At 48.2% G+C, this 10,000-nt stretch overlaps 1 protein-coding gene across 4 annotated transcripts in view; it reads left to right on the top strand.

Moving 5' to 3' along the window:
* The window catches only part of LOC123770574 (uncharacterized), a 266,666-nt gene that overhangs the window by 3,485 nt on the left and 253,181 nt on the right, over nucleotides 1-10,000 (top strand). The window lies entirely within an intron of this gene.

Here is a 10,000-nt window from a genome sequence, read left to right as displayed (position 1 = left end):
TCCTTCCTATTATCTTAGCATCATCAGCAAACATGTTCATATAATTCTGTATACCAACTGGTAGATCATTTATGTACACAATAAACATCACTGGTGTAATAACTGAACCCTGTGGTACTCCACTTGTGACATTTCTCCAGTCCGATACATTGCCTCTGATTACTGCCCTCATTTTTCTATCAGTTAGAAAATTTTTCATCCATGTTAGGAGCGTACCTGTCACTCCTCCAATATTTTCCAGTTTCCAGAACAACCTCTTATGTGGAACTCTGTCGAAAGCCTTTTTTAGGTCCAGATAGATGCAGTCAACCCAACCATCTCTTTCCTGTAATATCTCTGTTGCTTGATCATAGAAACTGAGTAAATTCGATACACAGGATCTTCCAGATCGAAAACCATACTGTCTGTCTGATATTATATCATTTCTCTCCAGGTGTTCTACCCATTTAGTTTTAATTATTTTTTCCAATATTTTGACTATTACACTTGTCAATGATACAGGTCTATAATTAAGGGGGGGGTCTTCCCTGCTGCCACTTTTGTAGATTGGAACTATGTTAGCCTTTTTCCACACATCAGCTACAACTCCTGTAAACAGGGATGCCTGAAAAATCAGTTGAAGAGGAATGCTGAGCTCAGGTGCACATTCTCTCAGAACCCATGGTGAAACTCCATCTGGAGCAACTGCTTTGTTCTTATTTAGCTCCTTGAGCATTTTTCCACTTCGTCTCTAGACACCTCTATGTGCTCTACTGTTGTTCTCTGGAATTCTTATTGTATCTGGTTCCCTGAAGATTTCATTTTGTACAAACACACTTTGGAACTTTTCGTTTAGTGTTTCACACATTTCCTTTTCATCTTCCGTGAATCTATTTCCCATTTTCTACCTCTGAATATTATCCTTTACCTGCAATTTGTTGTTTATGAATTTATAGAATAGACCAGGTTCTGTTTTACATTTGTCCGCAATCCCTTTTTCAAAATGTCTTTCTGCCTCTCTCCTCACTGCCGTGTAGTTGTTTCTCGCATCTTTGTATCGCTGGTATGTTTGGGGGTTCGGCCTCTTCCTGTATTGATTCCATTTTTATGTCTTTTGGTCTCTGGCCCTCTCACACTTTCTGTTGAACCAATCCTGTTTCCTAGTTCTGCTTCTCTGTTTTGGTATAAATTTGTTTGTGCCTTTATCATATATTTCACAAAACCTGACAACGTGTGTGTGTGTGTGTGTGTGTGTGTGTGTGTGTGTGTGTGTGTGTGTGTGTGTGTGTGTGTGTGTGTGTGAGGGACATGCTGGGGGTGTGTGTGTGGGACATGCTGGGTGTATGTGTGTGTGGGACATGCTGGGTGTGTGTGTGTGTGTGGGACATGCTGGGTGTGTGTGTGTGTGTGGGACATGCTGGGTGTGTGTGTGTGTGTGTGGGACATGCTGGGTGTGTGTGTGTGTGTGGGACATGCTGAGTGTGTGTGTGTGTGTGTGGGACATGCTGGGTGTGTGTGTGTGTGTGGGACATGCTGGGTGTGTGTGTGTGTGTGGGACATGCTGGGTGTGTGTGTGTGGGACATACTGGGTGTGTTTGTGTGGGACATGCTGGGTGTGTGTGTGTGTGTGGGACATGCAGGGTGTGTGTGTGTGTGTGTGGGACATGCTGGGTGTGTGTGTGTGTGTGTGGGACATGCTGGGTGTGTGTGTGTGTGTGGGACATGCTGGGTGTGTGTGTGTGTGTGGGACATGCTGGGTGTGTGTGTGTGTGGGACATGCTGGGTGTGTGTGTGTGTGTGGGGGACATGCTGGGGTGTGTGTGTGTGTGTGTGGGACATGCTGGTATGTGTGTGTGTGTGTGTGTGTGTGTGTGTGTGTGTGTGTGTGTCTGTGGGACATGCTGTGTGTGTGTGTGTGTGTGTGTGTGTGTGTGTGTGTGTGTGTGTGTGTGTGTGTGTGTGTGTGTGTGTGTGTGTGTGTGTGTGGGACATGCTTGGTGTGTGTGTGAGTGGGTGTGTGTGTGTGTGAGACATGCTGGGTGTGTGTGTGTGGGTGTGTGTGGGACATGCTGGGTGTGTGTGTGTGGGTGTGTGTGTGTGGGACATGCTGGGTGTGTGTATGGGACATGCTGGTGTGTGTGTGTGTGTGTGGGACATGCTGGTGTGTGTGTGTGTGTGTGGGACATGCTGGTGTGTGTGTGTGTGTGTGTGTGGGACATGCTGGTGTGTGTGTGTGAGTGTGTGTGTGTGTGTGTGTGTGTGTGTGTGTGTGTGTGTGTGGGACATGCTGGGGGTGTGTGTGTGTGGGACATGCTGGTGTGTGTGTGTGGGACATGCTGGGTGTGTGTGTGTGTGTGTGGGACATGCTGGGTGTGTGTGTGTGTGTGTGTGTGTGTGTGTGTGTGTGTGTGGGACATGCTGGGTGTGTGTGTGTGTGTAATTACCTAAGTGTAGTTACAGGATGAGAGCTACGCTCGTGGTGTCCCGTCTTCCCAGCACTCTTTGTCATATAACGCTTTGAAACTACTGACGGTCTTGGCCTCCACCACCTTCTCACTTAACTTGTTCCAACCGTCTACCACTCTATTTGCGAAGGTGAATTTTCTTATATTTCTTCGGCATCTGTGTGTGGGACATGCTGGGTGTGTGTGTGTGGGACATGCTATGTGTGTGTGTGGGACATGCTGGGTGTGTGTGTGTATGGGACATGCTAGGTGTGTGTGTGTGTGTGTGTGGGACATGCTGGTGTGTGTGTGTGTGGGACATGCTGGTGTGTGTGTGTGTGGGACATGCTGGGTGTGTGTGTGTATGTGTAGGACATGCTGGTGTGTGTGTGTGTGGGACATGCTGGTGTGTGTGTGTGTGTGTGTGGGACATGCTGGTGTGTGTGTGTGTGTGTGGGACATGCTGGTGTGTGTGTGTGTGGGACATGCTGGTGTGTGTGTGTGTGTGTGGGACATGCTGGTGTGTGTGTGTGTGTGTGTGGGACATGCTGGTGTGTGTGTGTGTGTGTGTGGGACATGCTGGTGTGTGTGTGTGTGTGTGTGGGACATGCTATGTGTGTGTGTGGGACATGCTGGTGTGTGTGTGTGTGTGTGAGTGTGGGACATGCTGGGTGTGTGTGTGTGTGTGTGGGACATGCTGGTGTGTGTGTGTGTGTGTGTGGGACATGCTGGTGTGTGTGTGTGTGTGTGTGTGTGGGACATGCTATGTGTGTGTGTGGGACATGCTGGTGTGTGTGTGTGTGTGTGTGGGACATGCTGGGTGTGTGTGTGTGTGGGACATGCTGGGTGTGTGTGTGTGTGTGTATGGGACATGCTAGGTGTGTGTGTGTGTGTGGGACATGCTGGTGTGTGTGTGTGTGGGACATGCTGGTGTGTGTATATGTGGGACATGCTGGGTGTGTGTGTGTATGTGTAGGACATGCTGGTGTCTGTGTGTGGGACATGCTGGTGTGTGTGTGTGTGTGTGTGGGACATGCTGGTGTGTGTGTGTGTGACGGGTGGGGCTGATAATTAACGGGTGGGGCTGATAATTAACGGGTGGGGCTGATAATTAACGGCTGGGGCTGATAATTAACGGGTAGGGTTGATAATTACGGGTGAGGCTGTTAATTAACGGGTGGGGCTGATAATTAACGGGTAGGGCTGATAACGGGTAGGGCTGATAACGGGTAGGGCTGATAATTAACGGGTAGGGCTGATAATTAACGGGTGGGGCTGATAATTAACGGTAGGTCATCAACGACAGCAAGGTAATTAGTCAGGGAAACATTGTAGCTCTTCCTGGGCTGATAATTTTAAGCTGTGGGTAATAAATTAACAGCTGATGGCTGCAATTTACCAATTACGCAGATTGTAATCTAATCTTATAAAGAGCCAGTTAACAGCTCACGATACTTGTAATTAAATTGATTGAGAATGCAAATCTATCCACGACTGGGGGCAGGCCTAGCTTGTGGGGGGTGCTGGGCGCCTGGTGAGGGCCGAGGGGTCATGTAATGGTCCAATATCCAGGGCTGCAGAGGTCTCTGGAGCCCTCAGAAGTCTCTGGAGCCCTCAGAGGTCTCTGGAGCCCTCAGAGGTCTCTGGAGCCCTCAGAGGTCTCTGGAGCCCTCAGAGGTCTCTGGAGCCCTCAGAGGTCTCTGGAGCCCTCAGAGGTCTCTGGAGCCCTCAGAGGTCTCTGGAGCCCCCAGAGGTCTCTGGAGCCCTCAGAGGTCTCTGGAGCCCTCAGAGGTCTCTGGAGCCCTCAGAGGTCTCTGGATCCCTCAGAGGTCTCTGGAGCCCTCAGAGGTCTCTGGAGCCCTCAGAGGTCTCTGGAGCCCTCAGAGGTCTCTGGAGCCCTCAGAGGTCTCTGGAGCCCTCAGAGGTCTCTGGAGCCCTCAGAGGTCTCTGGAGCCCTCAGAGGTCTCTGGAGCCCTCAGAGGTCTCTGGAGCCCTCAGAGGTCTCTGGAGCCCTCAAAGGTCTCTGGAGCCCTCAGAGGTCTCTGGAGCCCTCAGAGGTCTCTGGAGCCCTCAGAGGTCTCTGGAGCCCTCAGAGGTCTCTGGAGCCCTCAGAGGTCTCTGGAGCCCTCAGAGGTCTCTGGAGCCCTCAGAGGTCTCTGGAGCCCTCAGAGGTCTCTGGAGCCCTCAGAGGTCTCTGGAGCCCTCAGAGGTCTCTGGAGCCCTCAGAGGTCTCTGGAGCCCTCAGAGGTCTCTGGAGCCCTCAGAGGTCTCTGGAGCCCTCAGAGGTCTACGGTCCATTCTGCTACACCGTGTAGCCTAAGGGCAGAGGGGACTTCTGATTCCAGGGAACTTTCAAATCCAGGGATCTTCATCACAATGGTTGTACTCTTCAAGTCACTTGTGTTGTCCCGTCTTGAGTACTGCTCAGTACTCACTTCCCCCTTCAGAGCAGGAGATATTGCTGAAATAGAGGGAATACAGAGAACATATACGGCACGCATAGACGAGATAAAGCACCTAAATTATTGGGATCGTCTCAAAGCTCTCCAAATGTACTCACTAGAAAGGAAACGAGAGAGATACCGAATAATATACACGTGGAAGATACAGGAGGGTCAGGTCCCTAATCTACACAGTAAAATAACAACGTACTGAAGTGAACGATATAGAAGAAAATGTAGAATAGAACCAGTGAAGAGCAGAGGTGCCATAGGCACAATCAGAGAACACTGTATAAACATCAGAGGGCCAGTGAAGAGCAGAGGTGCCATAGGCACAATCAGAGAACACTGTATAAACATCAGAGGTCCGCGGTTGTTCAACGTCCTCCCAGCGAGCATAAGAAATATTGCCGGAACAACCGTGGACATCTTCAAGAGGAAACTAGACTGTTTTCCCCCCAAAAAACGTGCCGGACCAACCGGGCTGTGGTAGGTATGTGGGCCTGCGGGCCGCTCCAAGCAACAGCCTGGTGGACCAAACTCTCACAAGTCAAGCCTGGCCTCGGGCCGGGCTTGGGCAGTAGAACAACTCCCAGAACCCCATCAACCAGGCATATGAGGGCCTGCGGGCCGCTCCAAGCAACAGCCTGGTGGACCAAACTCTCACAAGTCAAGCCTGGCCTTGGGCCGGGCTTGGGCAGTAGAACAACTCCCAGAACCCCATCAACCAGGTATATGTGGGCCTGCGGGCCGCTCCAAGCAACAGCCTGGTGGACCAAACTCTCACAAGTCAAGCCTGGCCTCGGGCCGGGCTTCGGCAGTAGAACAACTCCCAGAACCCCATCAACCAGGTATATGTGGGCCTGCGGGCCGCTCCAAGCAACAGCCTGGTGGACCAAACTCTCACAAGTCAAGCCTGGCCTCGGGCCGGGCTTGGGCAGTAGAACAACTCCCAGAACCCCATCAACCAGGTATTCCTCTAAGTGGCGTCTGACTCCTCTAAGTTTACTTTTATAAGTTATAAGGTTAGTGTTACGTACAGAAAAGTCAAAGCCGAACTAGTGGCCAGAGCCACGCGAAATATTCCCCTCAGGGAACTTTACACTTGTAAAAGTGGTTAGTGTGACCGAGTCGTGGAGGTTCGTTTATGTTTAGTCGAATTTAATGTCGGGAGATCGAACACGTGCGTCGATTTATCGCCCAATTAGCCAAATGTCCACAGTAGGAAAATTGCTTTAATCGATAATCGCCAAAACCATTTGTTTACATGTTAGAAAAAAAACACAAAACACCAGGAATCACAAACACGGTTTGATCAATTTCCTAAATTTCCCGTCAATGTTTTTCCTGTATATTTGAAGGTGTTGACAATGGGAAGGTTATCTTGAGATGATTTCGGGGCTTTAGTGTCCCCGCGGCCCGGTCCTCGACCAGACCTCCACCCCCAGGAAGCAGCCCGTGACAGCTGACTAACTCCCAGGTACCTATTTACTGCTAGGTAACAGGGGCATTCAGGGTGAAAGAAACTTTGCCCATTTCTTTCTGCCTCGTGCGGGAATCGAACCCGCGCCACAGAATTACGAGTCCTGCGCGCTATCCACCAGGCTACGAGGCCCATAACGGGAAGGTTTGCGATATTTTGTATCTTGACTTTAACCAAGTCTCCCCCCACACTGCGTCAAGAGATCCATAGTATCGCCGGCGTTATTGCGAACCAGGGGCCAGATTCACGAAAGCACCTACGCAAACACCTACGAACCTGTACATCTTCTCTCAATCTTTGGCGGCTTTGTTTCCAATTATTAAACAGTTAATGAGCTCGGAAGCACCAGGAGGCTGTTTAGAACAATAACAACAGTTGATTGGCAAGTTTTCATGCTTGTAAACTGTTTAATAAATGTAACCAAAGCCGTCAAAGATTGAGGAAAGATGTACACGTTCGTAAGTGTTTGCGTAAGTTCTTTCGTGAATCTGGCCCCAGATTATAGCTGGATAGATTGAAGCCTGCGGAGTTGCTGGTAATGGTTGGGGGATAGATGTTGCTATTCATCTATCCGTACGGATAGATGAATAGCAACACTTGTATATTTACAGACCATTCAGAAACATAAGGGAATTATATTCAGGATTGAGAGAATTTGCTCCATGAAGATCCAATTCAGGCTTTCAAAACGGTAGAAAGATATGGCAGTTTTAGTTGAATAAAAATGTATAATTCTAAGCTTACATAGCCATAGCAGGTGCTACTGAGCTGAGAAATATTAACATTGGGAAGTCTCAATACGAAACAAATCTGGGGATCATGATTTAGAGCAATGTTCAGAAATATATTAATATAAGGAATATGGAAAATGGTATATTGGGGTATATTTTTAAGAGGCTTTGGCACTAAAACTTGTTATATTATTCTAACGCTTTTTGTTGATCTTGTTAAGGGTCCTGTGATTGTATGTTTGTCCCTGTGATTGTGTGTGTTTGTGTCTGTGATTGTGTGTGTTTGTCCCTGTGATTGTGTGTGTGTCCCTGTGACTGTGTGTGTTTGTCCCTGTGATTGTGTGTGTGTCCCTGTGACTGTGTGTGTTTGTCCCTGTGATTGTATGTGTGTGTGTCCCTGTGATTGTGTGTGTTTGTCCCTGTGATTGTGTGTGTGTGTCCCTGTGATTGTGTGTGTTTGTCCCTGTGATTGTGTGTGTGTGTCCCTGTGATTGTGTGTGTTTGTGTCTGTGATTGTATGTTTGTCCCTGTGATTGTATGTTTGTCCCTGTGATTGTGTGTGTTTGTCCCTGTGATTGTGTGTGTGTGTCCCTGTGATTGTGTGTGTTTGTCCCTGTGATTGTGTGTGTGTGTCCCTGTGATTGTGTGTGTTTGTGTCTGTGATTGTATGTTTGTCCTTGTGATTGTATGTTTGTCCCTGTGATTGTGTGTGTGTGTCCCTGTGATTGTATGTCCCTGTGATTGTATGTTTGTCCCTGTGATTGTGTGTGTGTCCCTGTGATTGTATGTTTGTCCCTGTGATTGTGTGTGCTTGTGTCCCTGTGATTGTATGTCCCTGTGATTGTATGTTTGTCCCTGTGATTGTGTGTTTGTCCCTGTGATTGTATGTTTGTCCCTGTGATTGTGTGTGTGTATCCCTGTGATTGTGTGTGTGTGTCCCTGTGATTGTGTGTGTTTGTCCTTGTGATTGTGTGTGTGTGTCCCTGTGATTGTGTGTGTTTGTCCCTGTGATTGTGTGTGTTTGTCCTTGTGATTGTGTGTTTGTCCCTGTGATTGTGTGTGTGTGTCCCTGTGATTGTGTGTGTGTGTCCCTGTGATTGTGTGTGTGTGTCCCTGTGATTGTGTGTGTGTGTCCCTGTGATTGTATGTTTGTCCCTGTGATTGTGTGTGTTTGTCCCTGTGATTGTGTGTGTTTGTGTCCCTGTGATTGTGTGTTTGTGTCCCTGTGATTGTGTGTGTTTGTCCCTGTGATTGTGTGTGTTTGTCCCTGTGATTGTGTGTGTGTGTCCCTGTGATTGTGTGTGTGTGTCCCTGTGATTGTGTGTGTGTGTCCCTGTGATTGTATGTTTGTCCCTGTGATTGTATGTTTGTCCCTGTGATTGTGTGTGTTTGTCCCTGTGATTGTGTGTGTTTGTGTCCCTGTGATTGTGTGTTTGTGTCCCTGTGATTGTGTGTTTGTGTCCCTGTGATTGTGTGTGTTTGTCCCTGTGATTGTGTGTGTTTGTCCCTGTGATTGTGTGTGTGTGTCCCTGTGATTGTGTGTGTGTGTCCCTGTGATTGTGTGTTTGTGTCCCTGTGATTGTGTGTGTTTGTCCCTGTGATTGTGTGTGTTTGTCCCTGTGATTGTGTGTGTGTGTCCCTGTGATTGTGTGTGTGTGTCCCTGTGATTGTGTGTGTTTGTCCCTGTGATTGTGTGTGTTTGTCCCTGTGATTGTGTGTGTTTGTCCCTGTGATTGTGTGTGTTTGTCCCTGTGATTGTGCGTGTTTGTCCCTGTGATTGTGTGTGTTTGTCCCTGTGATTGTGTGTGTTTGTCCCTGTGATTGTGTGTGTGTGTCCCTGTGATTGTGTGTGTGTGTCCCTGTGATTGTGTGTGTGTGTCCCTGTGATTGTGTGTGTGTGTCCCTGTGATTGTGTGTTTGTCCCTGTGATTGTGTGTGTTTGTCCCTGTGATTGTGCGTGTTTGTCCCTGTGATTGTGTGTGTTTGTCCTTGTGATTGTGTGTTTGTCCCTGTGATTGTGTGTTTGTCCCTGTGATTGTATGTTTGTCCTTGTGATTGTGTGTTTGTCCTTGTGATTGTGTGTGTTTGTCCCTGTGATTGTGTGTGTTTGTCCCTGTGATTGTGTGTGTGTGTGTCCCTGTGATTGTGTGTTTGTGTCCCTGTGATTGTGTGTGTGTGTCCCTGTGATTGTGTGTGTGTGTGTCCCTGTGATTGTGTGTGTTTGTCCTTGTGATTGTGTGTTTGTCCTTGTGATTGTGTGTGTTTGTCTCTGTGATTGTGTGTGTTTGTCCTTGTGATTGTGTGTGTTTGTCTCTGTGATTGTGTGTGTGTGTCCCTGTGATTGTGTGTGTGTGTGTCCCTGTGATTGTGTGTGTTTGTCCTTGTGATTGTGTGTTTGTCCTTGTGATTGTGTGTGTTTGTCTCTGTGATTGTGTGTGTTTGTCCTTGTGATTGTGTGTGTTTGTCTCTGTGATTGTGTGTGTGTGTCCCTGTGATTGTGTGTGTGTGTGTCCCTGTGATTGTGTGTGTTTGTCCTTGTGATTGTGTGTTTGTCCCTGTGATTGTGTGTGTGTGTCCCTGTGATTGTGTGTGTGTGTCCCTGTGATTGTGTGTGTGTGTCCCTGTGATTGTGTGTGTTTGTCCCTGTGATTGTGTGTGTGTGTCCCTGTGACTGTGTGTGTGTTTGTCCTTGTGATTGTATGTTTGTCCCTGTGATTGTGTGTGTGTGTCGCTGTGATTGTGTGTGTGTGTCCCTGTGATTGTGTGTGTTTGTCCCAGTGATTGTGTGTATTTGTCCCTGTGATTGTGTGTGTTTGTCCCTGTGATTGTGTGTGTGTGTCCCTGTGATTGTGTGTGTTTGTCCCTGTGATTGTGTGTATTTGTCCCTGTGATTGTGTGTGTTTGTCGCTGAGACTGTACACA

The sequence above is a fragment of the Procambarus clarkii genome, chromosome 46 (genome assembly GCF_040958095.1).
Source record: "Procambarus clarkii isolate CNS0578487 chromosome 46, FALCON_Pclarkii_2.0, whole genome shotgun sequence".
Classification (NCBI taxonomy): domain Eukaryota; kingdom Metazoa; phylum Arthropoda; class Malacostraca; order Decapoda; family Cambaridae; genus Procambarus; species Procambarus clarkii.
This window is presented reverse-complemented; position numbering and strand designations above follow the sequence as displayed.